The following is a 14210-nucleotide window of genomic DNA, read 5'->3' on the forward strand; positions in this document are numbered from 1 at the left end:
TCATATTTAAAAAGTTTATCATTACTAAAACCTAATGCATGTAAAGGAATATTTGCTAATGTTCACAGAACTTTGCATTTTGAACAAAGATATTTATCCATAATGTAGTATATGGCAGAGATAATTCATGCTATTTATGTATGAAATATTGTAAAATCCAAGCTATGTCTTTGACCACCCCAGCTGGGAGCAGAGCCTTATTTTTATTCAATTAGTTCCCGACAACGTCAAGATAATATCAAGTCTGTTAAGGTATGAATGGAACCTTCCTGGGCCATGATCACTGACTTCCCTGGAATGCCCAGGCCACTCAAGAGTGATCTGCTCCTTGGAGATTGCATCTGCTGCCGGGGTGCCACCCTTTACATGTGAATACTGACTTCTCCTGAGTGCTCTGACATCATCTAGACGCCTGGAACTGGACTTTTGTCTATCCCTGCACATGTATGGCCTCAGTTCTGCATGGGAGGGACACAAAGGAGCATTCATTCGGTCATTTCTGCCCCAGGCAGAATAAACTGTATATAAGCTCTCTGCCAGAAGCAGTCGGTGTGAACAGGGGGAGACGGCTGGACGCTGACTCTTGGCTGTGGTGGTTGTTTTTTGAAATTCTATTTTGCTGACGATCTAATAAACCATTGCTAAATTTTCTTATAAATTTGGCTTCCGATTTGGACATTTATAACACATAAGACCATTTAACTTCCTGTTAGAAATTCAGGTATTTCACCTGATCACCATCAATTTTGAAGATTTTTAGATCATAAAAAAAAGCAAGATGCTAATTTCTTCATCTTTAAAATGAAAAAAAAATATATATAATTTAGAATATATCCTGTGTCCTCTAAGATGAAAAATTTTACAGAAGTCTCTCTTTTAAGTTAACTGAGTTCATAATTTTGTTGGTTTTAGCAGCATTTTTGATTTAAAAGTGATTTTTAAATCCATTTTTAGATCTGAATGGTATTCTCACTCAAAACTAGATCATATTGAAGAAACAAAAACTGAGCAAGATCTCCAGAGATATTGTAGTTCCTATGATGACTTTTAGACTAGCTATGTTAAATTGAAATTTCATTAAGTTAGAACTAGGCACCTCCTTTTTAACTGTTGTACAATGATGAATGGTGCAAGAAATATATGCAGATGTGATGTAAGTACATGAATTAAGGCAGGAAGGAATAGGTAAGAACTGAAATGTCCATTTTCAAACTCAGCTTAAGCACAGTCTCATTTTTCCTTATCAGTTTTTCAAGCTAGTTTTAAGACAAGTCCTACAATTAGTGTACAGTTAAAGCTCCCATTTAGGCAATGGGAACTTTGCCCACTTCCAGGAGTACAAGCTGCAGCACTTGGCCCTAAGGATTTAATATAGCTGTAATGACTCATTATTGAATGTTTAGTTTAATAACAACTGCTTATTAAGTGTATTAATCTCAGCTGATGAAAGCAAAATTATTTAGTGAAAAGCTGGTTTTCTTTACATTAGTGTGCAATTATTTAACTGAAAGTTTCAAAGAGACACATCTAATTACAGTGCTGCTTTAAAAGTATTTAAGCATCAGTTATTAAAATATCATTTGAAATATGCTTATGGACCTCCTGAAGTGTTGTTTAGAAGCAAAATTCTGGTTTGAGATTATTACTTACAATCGGTTTCCTTTCACTACTTACTAACTTCTTACAAAATCTGCTTAATGTACAAGATTGAACTGTTTTCTGTAAAACAGAACAAGATGCAAGAATTTCTGTGTGTGTAGAATGTATATGTCTATGCTCAGGCTGAGATTACTGACTGAAAATCAAAATTAGTAAGGCACATTTATAAGTTAAGAATCCCTTTGCTGAATTGGCATTTATGGGGAAAGCACCTCTGAATACTAAAAGAAGTCTGCCAGTCAGTTCCCTGTAATTAAATAAAGACATTTATCTGCAGAAAAACTTGTTCTGCTTGCCATTTAGCATCTTCAAATATTTGCCCTCAAACTACACATACTTGCCTATAAGAAAATATAAAAATTATCTTGATTGTTTACTTGTGTTTTAGTCATCTGTTTGGTTTTTTTGTAGGGATACTTATACTCCATCACATTTCCAGCAGTTTATGGATGACAGATAAGCAGTGCTCAGGAGTCCCTGCCAAGCTCTGTACACCTGACAAGTATGAAAAGGACACAGAAGGTATCTTTGGTGAGTTGTGTCAAAAGTCTGCTAGAATTCTGGTTGGTGAAAGACACGTAAGATATTTGGATAAAAGGAGGCAGAGTCCTGAACAGGCATATGGGGGAGTAGAGCCAGGTACTTTTCCAGCAACTTTATCCTGCAAAGAAAGGGTGATGTGATAGAGGTGCTCATCTGCTGAACCTGAGCAGGGACAGTAGGAGTCTGACAGTTCCCAGCCTCTGAAAAAATTCTCTGCCCTATGGCATAGACACATAAGAACTGTCCTTGCTGAGCTACTGAAGTGCAGCTTTTCAGCCTTTCACACATGCAAGACACTGACTGTGCCATGCTGGCTCCAGCCAGTCCTTCCCTGGGGCTGGAAAATTCCTCAGGGCAGTTCTGTGCTCCTGCCATGGCTGTGGGGTGTGCAGGAGTGTGCAGGGCTTCACCTGGGAGCTGGTGTGGTGAGAGGGGGTCCTGAACTTGGCATCTTTTATACCTTCAGGAAGAGGAATTTTCCTGCTTTGATGCCCCTTCCTGCAGACCCACTCTCCAACTCCTCCACACCCAGCCAGGGGACTCTTGGTCAAATGGGCTCACACTTCCATCCTTCCTTCCATCCTCCCCCACTTGATATTAATGTTGTCATTTTTTTTGACTCACACAGTAATCCTGTCACCTTTCTTTTTCTTCTCTGCCTTCTGCTCCTTATTTCTCCTGGGGGGATCTCTGTTCTCCTTGCTCAGGGCTCAGGTTGTGTACCTGTGTGCCTCCAAGGTCAGCACACAGCCTGGTTGCTCCAAGCACAGACAGGAGAGCTGTGGATCAGGAAGGAGTGCAGCAAAGCTGCAGGCTGGCTGGAGTACCTTAGTTAGAGTTAATTAGCCATAAACCTCCCCAGACTGCTCAGCCTGGGGACAGGCTATTGGCTTGTTCTTTAAGATCTCTTGTCATGCTGTCAGCTTTGTGTAAGTAATGACTAAACTACAGAAGCTCTGAGGCTGTTGTCTCTTTCACAAGCTGTCTCCCTGATTCACTTTGCTCACTCCTCCATTTTTGCATCCATTTGTTTTTCCCTACTATAGCAGGATTGCATTTTGTCCTTTGTTTGTATTGCTCCACCAGAAGCAGGGCATCAGGCTCTGACAAGTGTCAGAGCTTATTAGTGAGGCTGTGGGTTGTTCCTGCTAAAGAGAAAAGCAATGATATGTCACAGCACTCATCTTTTACTTTACCTGGATCACCATCTCTGGAGCAAGCCCTCCCCTCAAGTAACAGGTACAATGCTCAGCTACACACACATGACATTTTGGACTTAGTTTGCCTGAGTAGATTAGTCACGATACAAACACACAAAGGATTAAATATCACATGTGAAAATATCAGGGTTAATTTTTCTAGTCAAAAAATAGCAGACCAGAAATACAGACCCTTTTCTGTGGAGAAGAGCTAATACAAAAGTGGTGACCAGTGCAGGAGGCTCTAAAATTCATTGTGCCCCAAAGGCCTTGGTGGCTTTAGCACAGATAGTCTGGATTCTAAGACTTTACAATATCAATTTAAAAGTAAACTTCCTTATTATCTAATTCTAGATTTATAGGATTTCCAAACTTCTGTATCACTAGACATGGAAGAATAAAAACAAGAAGTAGAGAAACAAAGAAAACAGAACAAAGTTTTTAGTGATATCATTATAACACTTGCTTTCCCAGTAAATAATTATTAGCCTTCTGCTCAAGGTTGTCAGGGGAAGAGCAGTTGGTGTTGAGGCAGCTCCATGGCAGGTGTGCCTGGGAGCCAGCTGTCAGACTAGAACCACAGTTGCATTCTATTTTCTTCCTCCCAAAAGTATCTAGACACATGAAGGCAGTGCTTCCAAAATTACCAGATGCTAGTTTGCAAGAGATGTGTCAAAAATAGCCTGTAGCACAGTGAAAATTCAGAATTGTGGGGTGTGTGTTCCACACTCCCTTTGCCAAAGCAGCCATTCTGATTCCTTGCCTTTTGTGTCCTGGCTCTGCCTTCGGTACAAAAGGACTCAGAGAAGGGAACAGTGAGAGATTTTCAGTCTCCCATGAAAATCCTGACCTAGTCACAATGCTGGTGCCTCTTTGGAGCCCTGGAGCAGGATGGAAAGGGCTCTTAGAGGTGATTATGGGCAACTCCTTGGCATGAGGAGCAGAGCAGCGGGAGGAGTCCTGGTCCCTACTGTGAGACTTAAGTGGGTCTAGCACAGCTTTCAGAGTCTCTGCATGGGAACCCAGCAGGGGAATGGCAGCAGCTCTTCAACCCTCCACAGGACATTAGAGATGAGTACTAAAAAATACTAGGAAATCACACAGGAGTACTTAAATATTACTTGATCATTAACATAGTAATTACATCAGCACTGCTCCTGCCTGATGCCGTAATTTAAGAGGTTTCAGCATTTTCATTATAATCAGTAGCAGTTACTTCCTGTGGTTCATTGCCCATAAAATGTTAACCATAGGGGGGAAAAAAAGGAGACAGACTTTGCCATGATGACAATTAACATCCACTGTGGTGCTTGTGCCTCCCTGAGCTACAAATCACTGGTGGGTTCTTCATCAGGCTTCAGGGGGCCACACAAGGCACTTTTGTTTCTAAAAGCTTTTAAGAGAGGCTCTTAACTAAGATTTTTAATGGAACCTGGTCTGAGGAAGAAGGATGCTTTTCAAGCAGGCCTATGTCTATTTTTGTTTCTCTTTTCACCAATACTTTAGAGACAAGGTTCTGTATTTACTGGGTTAAGTGGGACATGCAGTAGTGCTTATACAATAATGTAGACTCAGCTGCTGTGCAGAACACATTTCTTGAGAGGCTGCAATTTCTGACCTAAGCATATAGAAAGGGAACTATCAAGCTCTACTGCCACCAAAATGAAACTTCAAAAAAGTTATCACATATGAATCTATGTAACAAGCTCTCACACATTTTGCAAATGGGAATGTAAATGATGGTTCCCATATACCAACCAGATTGCCTGATTAATTAATGCATTACAAGGGAAAAAAGTTTTATGTTTAAAGCAAGACTGGGTGACTACCTCAGTGCATTAGTTTTTATGGTTTTGATCTGATCTGGGCAAAGAATTACATTCAATCAACTTGAACTGTTTGTATTGATCTGCATAGAAGATTGGGGGGAAAAAGATATATTGTCTCACTATAAGCTTTTTCCTGGTTTTATTTGCTTTACAAGAGAGCAATATTTTTCCATGCACAGATTGAGTGCAAGGGCTCTGTAAAACTGCCCAGGAGGCTTCTGCAGCACCATTAGAAGTGCCTTGTCTCTGCTCAGAAGCCACTGAGAAATACTTTAGAGGAAATGGGGTCCCCTAGAATATTATTCCTACAGCTGCCATGATGCACAAGCACTTTAAATTCACTCGAAATAATTCTGAGATGTGGTGACTAACACAGAAGTGTAGTGAATTTCTCCCTTAAAACATTCCTTGCCATATGTATGACTGCTTTAGAAATCACATGTCTTGGGAAATGGTTTCAGATGGAGAGAATTAACATTAGGATTATAATTGTTGGGTTTCAATTTCATGACACGCCAGGGGGTTTTTCCCCTTTTTCTCCCTTTTTTTTTTTTTTTTTCTGTCTTTCTTGCTTTCTGGGCTCCAGTTTTCCAGGAGCATATTGTGATTGCCTTGAATTCATCTGTTAAGAGAAATTACCCTCCAATCAGTGAAAGAAGCAGTTGGACTCAACACAGATATGGGCTGGGGCACACAAGGAGATAATTTGGGAAGTAACTGTGACTTAGGCTGGAGTTCCTCCTGTTTTCCCTTCACTTGCATGAGCTCAGGAAGAGGTGGGGTGCAAAGTGTGCTCTCTCAGCCATTCTCAGGCTGCAGCTGGCCCTGGTGCTTTGCCCTGCTTTGAAGAGGGTTTCAGTGGCTAGAAAAGATCATGTGAGTGAGGAAGGATAGGCCAAGCATGGAACTGAATCTGTGGCACTCTCCCCAGAAAGCCCAAGCAGTGAGAATTCACAGACCATTTATGCAACACCCTTTGCATGAGAGCAGAGGTGAACCTTCCTGAGAATATGAAGGAATCTCCCCTCAAATTAATCCATGCCATCGAGCTGCTGTAACTGAGAAGGCTGTTTGCTCCCAACTGTTTAACTTTGCCACATTTTGTACCACCTGCAATGACATTTCATTACTGTGGAGTGACAGCAGCAGAACCACCATGCAGCTATCAGCAGGAAAGGAAATTAGTGATGTTATGATTAACAAAATAGCTTTGACTTAGCCAATGCTGGGAAGACAGGCTCCAAAGGAATCAAATACTGCAAGTATCAGGAATGAACTATCAGCACCACCCTGTGGTTCCCTTGTTCTGTTTCCTCCTTGTGGGTCAGAAGGGAAAGGATGAGGCCAGGCAAACTCAAAAGGAAGAGTTTTGTTTCCTTCTGGATTTTGGCCTCTGCTGTTTCATATGGCTGATACTAAAACCTTACCCTTCTGCTCTCATCACATGAAAGAAATCCTAAAAGATATTCAGGAAAGGGAGGAGGTTTTGTGGGACTTGAGGCAATAATGAATATGTTCATTATGCCAGGGCTGTGGGTTTGATTCCAGAATGGGCCATTCACTTAAGAGCTGGACTCCATGATCTTTGTGTGTTCCTTCCAACTCAGAATAGTCAGGTATTCTATAACATCCTTGTCTGCAGCCAACATTCTGCCCAGTCTTCTTCATGTCTGCAGCTCCTTAAATTGTTCCCATAGGGCACTGCAGTCTGACAGCAAGCTTCCAGAAACACAACTGAAATTTAATCTTGGTTCTGTCATAGATTTTACAGGTTTCCTCATTCTTGTACTCTCTGATTCAGATAATTAACTGAAAATGGATGTAAGTGTGGGAAAAAACCCTCTCCTGTGAAATTCAACATATGCAACAAGTCCTGTCATAATTAGAGTGGTTTGGTTGTGCAAAGCAGTACACAAATGGCATCCTTATTTTAGCAGTCTTCAATAAGGTATCAAATTAAGAAAAGAATTATACTAGTTGCATATCCTTATGGTGTAGTTTTCTCTTATATAGTGACTACTGATGAAATTTCAGCTAAATTAGTGGACTCATATGAAAACAATAAATGCCATTCAAGAAGATATCTATGAGGCATCAACAGATGTGAGGCTATCTGTGCCTCTCCCTATACAGCTGATTAGTTGAAGCAATCAACAAAAAACAGACTGAGCTTCCAAACTGGACCTTTTTCTTAAAAGAGGAAAAGTCTCTGTATGTATAGGTTGCTAAAGTAAATTCAAATGTCCTTTCATTTTCTTCTTTCATTAACAAGTCTTTCAAGGATTTGACATCTTTCTGTATGAAATTCTGTTGATATTGGCTGCATTTCCCTGTATTTTCAGAAAATCAAACAGTGACATTTACATAACTAATAACTTATATGTAACATCCCCTAAATGACTGATCCTTTCCTTTTGACTGAATTATGTGACAAAATCCAAATAATATATTTTTTCGAAATACATATTAAGTTTTAGGATGCATGTGACCACCTGTAGTATAGGGTGTGGTTACCAACTCCACTCTGGTTCACTGGCACATAAAAAGAACAACACTGAAGGTGAACTCCAACAAAACATCTACAGCTGACACTCAAAAAATGATCAGGCAATCACATCCATGTCAAATTGCATCATTGGACCAGCCAGCTCAGCAAACTGTCATGAAAAAAACCATGTCACCAGCAAGTATTAAACAGTGGACAGCTGGGATCCCAGAACATCCCATTCCTCACCATAAAGAACAGAGGAATCTGTACCAAGTCAGTTTTATAAAAGCTCAGGTTTCCAGCATTGCTTCCCTTGTACACTTTGAATTTGTTTGAGTTCAAAAGTTTCTTTGAGTTAGATAATATTTAGGGCAGTGTTGTGGGGGTTTTTTCCCACAAGGAAGACTGAGAAGGAATCTGTGTAGGAGTGTGTCGAACTGAGCGATTAGTTTAATACTGCTGAGATTTTATTGTAATATTAATGATGTGTTACAGTGCCTAAGGTCCTGGATAAGCATAATTTATTATTTTTAATCTGAATAAGTAAATAAATAGAAGAGTAATAGGAGAGGCTTCTTTCTTAATCTTATCTGTATTGTGGCATAACCACAGTCATAATAAAATTCAAATATTTTGCATATGCTTCCCATCTAAGTACCTAAACATATCAAAACTCTGATTTCATTCAAACACTAAGAAAAGCATCAAGGTGATGAAATTTATCACCTAAGTGTGTGTTGCCACTCTACTGGTTTAATATGAGAGTAAGGAAAGGGATTCAGGACACCATATGGAAATGAAACTACCAATTTCCCTTGATTACAAGATGCTAACTGATATTTGAGTCTTGTTTGTGCAGCAAACCAGTTATGTGTATCAAAATCAGTAATGTCCTTCTTATTTTATTTACGCATTTTAAGCGCTACATTGCTTCCTTCAAACTACTGCATATCAGCTTTTAAAGTGTAGTAAAAAGAAATAATTAGCAGTTAATCAAGAAAAATGAATCCAACTCAAGGTTTACATTTTTCCATGTTTTCTAACCTTAAATTTGTGGTGAGAAAATTACTGGTTTCTTGTGGCTATAATTTTATTTTAATGTGAGTAGAAAACGTCCAGCTGTTCAATGTTCATCTATTTTATGCATCTAGAAAACCTCCTGGGCATTTTGAGTGCAGGTGTAAGTAAGTAACTTGTAGTGCAGATGCTGAGCATGACCCTATCTATATTTGTCAGAAGCATGGAATTTGGGGGTGTAACCTGATCCCTTATTAGGACAGAAAAAGTAAAACAGCAGTTAGATCAGAAGTAGTTTAACAATTAATTCCATCATAGAGCTGGGCATGTTTATAAAACCATATGAATTATGTGTAGGAAAATAGCTTTTGTACACTCACTCCTAAGGCTTACTCAATTTAATGCCATATCAAAACCAGCCACTCAAATCTGAGGGGGGAAAATCAACATAAATACTTAAAAAGACAAAATACTTTAGTTCATGATGCTGTATTCTACACAAAGATTTTTCATTAAGTTCATTCTAGAGTGTCTCAGTTTCTCCTTCAAGGAGAATTCCAGTTGAACCTGTTAGAGTTCTGGCCATCTAAAGGTGAAAACTGAACAGATGTGAGCCACATACAGTTTTTGTCATCAAAAGTTGGTCAGTTTAGTTGAACTGGTTCAAGAACCCCAGTGGGAATTTCAGCAGATCAAGTTGTCCTCTGTTTGGGCAGAGAAAACCATCACCTGTTTAAATTGGTCACATTCCTGAGTTTAAGGAGGGTCTTTATCTCTCTGTTTTGCTCTCTTTATTCTCATCTTTGGAGAAATCATCTACTGAATTTCCCTTTCCACAGAGCTACACCATGGATAAAGGATGAGGAGCTGCAGGAGTATACAGGGCTCTAGAGCCCTGAGCTTGCATTTATACACATCTCCCTGCTGTATGATTCAGCTTATTACAAAAACTTTCTTTTAAAAAAAGTTCTTTTCTCTATTCCCCTTCTTCATTCTCTTTATGTATTCCATGTGCTGAGGAATGGTGCCACATCCTTGCCCTGTACACGCAGTGCTGTGTCTACAGTGAGATCAGACTTATGCCCAAAAGTTTCATTTTCAGTGATTATTTCATGCATATGGTTATCTAGCCAGCTGAAACCCAGTTCTGATTGGAGTTATTTTTCTTTCTCTGGCCTTAATGGAAAGATGCAAGGAAGCAGCTTTAGACTGACTTTCAGAAATGAGTCCGTCTTATCAGGAATTAGTATTCTGCTGAATTCTGCCAACAAGGCTGCTGAAGTTTGAGGAATATGAGATGCTACAAAGCAGTCAGATGGCACATGTCAAGGGAAAAGGTGGTGGGGGCTGTTCTGGTCAGGTGTGATGCTCAGCAGGTACGTAGTATTTTGAATTGAGGGGTTTGTATCATTCAGATACATTTGCATTGATTCCCTCTGGAGCTGAAAACAAAAACAACCAACCAAAATGTCAGTCAAGAGCTCAGCAATTCCTCTGTCTGGGGAAGCCAAGCTATAATCTTGAACAGTTTTATTTTAGAGCTGCTTATGCCCAAATCCCAGTAAGGAGGATGGTACCCTTTGACGAGTGCTACAGGCTGGATGCGAGCCCCAGGTTCAGTTTTGGGGTTTGGTGTTGCAAAAGCTCCCTCTCCCTTACCAGATTTGAATGACTCAAGTGTTGCCACACTCCAGGGGGAAATCTGACTCTTTTGAATCTTCACCTGCCGCTGGACCAAACACATCAGTGGACCACATTGACTCCAGCAGCTGGCAGGTGTTTGCACTTTCAGAGAGAGGAGATTATTTCCTTCACAGAAAACAAGAGTTTTTTGAGTACTCCTGAATTAAACTGTAAGTCCAGCCCAAGCTGGGTGCTGCTGAAGGGTAGTAAGGAAACACCAGGCTCTGTACAGCAGCTGGGCTTTCCTCCCAGCTGGCTGGCAGCCGCTCCAGGGAATGCTCAGCAGGCAGAAAAGCAGCTGAGGCACAATTCCATTCAGCTTGTACTCAGGGTTCCACCCTGTACCCTCAAGAGGCAAACAGCACTGACAGTGCCTGTCCATGTGCGGTTCAGAATCACTTCATTCCTGTAGATAAACAGAGATTTAAAGGAATTTCCTATTCCTCAACAGAATGAAGCCAAGCCTACCATACTCTGTGCTTTCCAGAAAGATGACAGTGGGTTTTCCTAAATCAGAAGCACAGAAGCATGTGCAATGTCGTGGTGGTAGCTCCCACTGCTATCCATCCATCTGTAACTCCCAGAGCCATTTTGCATTTAGTGAGGAAAAGCAAAGAACCAATGCTTCACTTTGTTATCCTCTTCTCACCTAATTTTCTTTTAAATTTCATTTTCAAGCCTTCTTGCATTGCCGAGAAGTATGTGTCAACAGATCAGAATTAAAAAGGTGACAAACTGTGAAGAATTAAAACTTCTAATTTAACAGATGAGCAACTGCAAATAACAAAATCTCAGACAAACACAATTTTAATGAAAGGTGACATGCTGGAGACAGGAAGTTTTTCCCCTCTCTCTTCATCATGTAACAACAAATTAGTTTAGGAAGCCATACAATAATGCTGTGAATGCAATAACAAATTCATATCCTGTGCTGTTAGTTTTGTTTGCTTGTTTGCTTTCTGAAACCATATATGACACTTCTTTGGTAATAGTATATTTTCTTCCTACTAAATGTGTCAACATTTGTTCATGTCTGGACTCGCTCTCATTCTTATTATGATCAGATACAGCTCATATTCCTCACCTCCTCAGTGGAGTATTACATTCCAGCTGCTGAGGGATGAGGGGAGGGCTGGCTCTGCAGCATCCTTTCTGGAGTTTTCTAGCACCTTGTGATGTAGAAAACTGACTGCATACATGTTGGCCCCTTGCTTTTAATGAAATTTTCTAGAAGGAAAAGTAAACATGGATGTAGATGAACATACTGAACAAGAACAGTCCTTTACTGCTTTTAGGAGGGCTACATCCAGGCCAATCCTTAACCTGAGTGGGCTCCCTGAAGTCAAGCCAAATCCATAACCAATACAAAGTAATGAACCTTTGTAGCAGTTATTGACTAGCTACACTGATTGACATCAGTTTGGGATTTTGGCCCAGTCAAATGTATTCTACATATTTAATAGATGAATGCAGTACTCTGAGCACACCCAGCAGTGGTTTAAAATGCCAGCAGAGTGTTAAAAGCTCCTTTTAACTAAACATCACTGCTTCCCTTACTCCAAGGGTGTAATTTAGATCAATGGGTTTTATAGGCAGTTCACCTGCTGTTGGTGAGCATCACTTGGCTGCCTCTCTGAGGATCACACTGGAATAAGTTTTCAGATGTATGCAATTAACCTCAAGTAAGCACAAAGAGAGGCTGAATAACTTCAAATGACTTCATAACAAAATATGTGTTTGCTCCACAGCAGGTGCTCACCACATGCAGTCCTAGGAAGGGCCTAACTTAGAATGCATTCTCCTATTTGAGGTCACTGAAACAACTCTTTTTGTCCTACTGTGCCTGAAAGAGTAAAGAATATCAAGGATTTTCTCAAATTATTATTAGTACGTAAACCAAATAACAAAATTTGTCCAGATTCCATGCATGAGATTTCCAGCCCAGTTCCTGGGAGTCTTCCCCCAACAGTTCAAAACATGTATGGTACAAATTCCCCTAGATAGCAGAGTACCCTAAGTTTTACTTTTTCTCTACTCATATACTTGAAAATAACTCTCTCCTTTATTTCCATACTCGTGGCAGGTGCCACAGTAAATCAACCAGTGGGAATCTCTCACATGCATCTCTGCCTTACTGGGTATTAATGAGGTTTTCCATTTAACTTCCATTGGGGAATGATTTCAAGACTTCAGCATATGAGACCTGCTGTTTAAACTGTTTACAGGTGACACTTTGGCTCTGGAAATGTAAAGTATATATGACAATAGGGGCTGTTTTCCCATGTAACCCATCTGTGATTAATTGTGTATTTTATGCAATCATCTGAATTTAAAGCAAAAGCCACAACTTACTCTTTTCTCTCTTGAGGCATAAAATATGTTACAGCATGAACCAGCTGTATCTTTTTAGACTGTAGCTAAATTTCATCATAAGTTAGTCTGTTTTATGCATGTTTGGGGAAAAAAGGACTAACAGTTAACAACGTTGTAGAATAAATAATGGAACTGGGGGGTCATTTTGCTTGGAGTATGCCTGATAATTGTAATGCCACAAAGAATTAGCAAGCAAATATTGGCAATTGTTTGAAGAAAAAGCTTAGAGACATCCAATGTAGAAAAAGAAAAATTATAATTTACAACTTCACATTAAGTCAAATGACAGCCATTCTTTTTACATCACAGTTGAACTAAACACAAATATTTCTCACAGCAGCAGTGGTCTGGACTGTTACCTCATGGTGCTGACTTGGTACAAGCACAAATCAGAGAGAGACAAACACTTTCTCTAATAGTTACATTAAAGAGAATTAATAATTTGGAGGAGAACGTGAGAACTCCACAGTAATATTTTAATTTTAAGATAGGCAGCTGTCTTTGCACCCAGGGAAAATTAATGTCAGGACCTTTCCTTAAGAAATTAACTATGACACTGGCTTTGTCAGAAATAAGAAAAGAATAGATATCCCACTTGTTACTACTTCCTTCTGTTGCACAATATATTAAATAATAAACCTGAGTATTAATTCAACTGGGACAAAGTATAATTTAGAAATTATGTATCAATTAATGCATTAATTTAAATTTAGCAAAAAAAAAAACATGCTACAATGCAGAACCATCTGTACTGTGCCATATGTCAGGTAGAAGGACAAATAAAATTCAAGTAAGATCATTAATAATCTTTCTGGGAATAGTTAAATTTTCCCAGCATATTAGATTACAGAGATCATTACATTTTTTAAGCAGGAACATACTGTTGCCATTATTTATGTGTGAGATACAGACTTAATGGGGAATATGTCACCTAATTAAATAATATTGCAGTATTTTATGAAACCTTCCCTATTATTTAGAAAATTTATAAGCCTAAGACTAAGAACAAGCTATCCAAGTTCCTACCTCTCTTAACTTTTACCTGAAGGGGAAATAGGAGCCCAAGTATAATTTAGGATCTGGAATCTTACAGGTGATGTTTCTCAGTCTGAAAATTCTAAAGGTAAAGGGAGAAGGGAGGTTGTGAGTCATGCAAGCCATGAGTACTGTTCTTTTTTTGGTTCTGGGGACTCACAGAAAACTTGGAAGCAAGCAGGATCTTGCTGTACAAAACCTTCCTAAAAATCAGGTCTGTTCACTATAGCTAAAAATAGAAAGTGCCCTCACTTTGATTAAGGAATCCTCAGAGAACCTGGACAAGGCAGTCAGGCTGCATGTCTGCACAAGTTCCTGAAAAGAGTTGTGGGAAGAAACCATGAAAAATAGTTTACAAGCACCTGCAGAAGGTAAGACAGAATC

The 14210-nt window shown here is 39.5% G+C and overlaps 1 protein-coding gene across 2 annotated transcripts in view; it reads left to right on the forward strand.

Moving 5' to 3' along the window:
- Positions 1 to 2081: 2081 nt before the first annotated feature.
- Positions 2082 to 14210, forward strand: part of SLC39A10 (solute carrier family 39 member 10) — a 212112-nt gene continuing 199983 nt past the window's right edge. For both annotated transcript variants that reach the window (XM_077181197.1, XM_077181198.1), the window contains exon 1: positions 2082 to 2190. The gene's annotated coding sequence lies outside the window, so the exon portion shown is untranslated. The remainder of the gene's footprint in view (positions 2191 to 14210) is intronic.

This window comes from Agelaius phoeniceus, chromosome 7 (genome assembly GCF_051311805.1).
Source record: "Agelaius phoeniceus isolate bAgePho1 chromosome 7, bAgePho1.hap1, whole genome shotgun sequence".
Lineage (NCBI taxonomy): Eukaryota > Metazoa > Chordata > Aves > Passeriformes > Icteridae > Agelaius > Agelaius phoeniceus.